Genomic DNA, 334 nt, shown 5'->3' with positions numbered 1-334 from the left:
TTAAAGAATGTGATGCTATTTCGCTTTAAATTTAAATGTGTTGATTATAATACACGTTCAGTCCCTTTGAAGAATGATTAGATTTTTCACTTTATGTCATTAATGATTTTTAGGCAAACCTGGGATTTGATACAGTGATAATGAAGTGTAAGCTGCTCATTTTTAAATTGGAGACTCAGTTGTTTAGTGTAGTTTGTTTACAAGTTTTGTTGTATGTATTTCTATGTAAGATTTATCTTTTAGTATTATTGGTTTGAAAAGAAAAAAAAAATCTGTATTTTTTTATTTCATTCTGTACAGCTTTAGTGCCTGGGATCTGCAGTTCTCTCGAACA

The sequence above is a fragment of the Nematolebias whitei genome, chromosome 6, assembly GCF_014905685.2.
Source record: "Nematolebias whitei isolate Nwh7 chromosome 6, NemWhi1, whole genome shotgun sequence".
In the NCBI taxonomy this organism is placed as follows: domain Eukaryota; kingdom Metazoa; phylum Chordata; class Actinopteri; order Cyprinodontiformes; family Rivulidae; genus Nematolebias; species Nematolebias whitei.
This window is presented reverse-complemented; position numbering follows the sequence as displayed.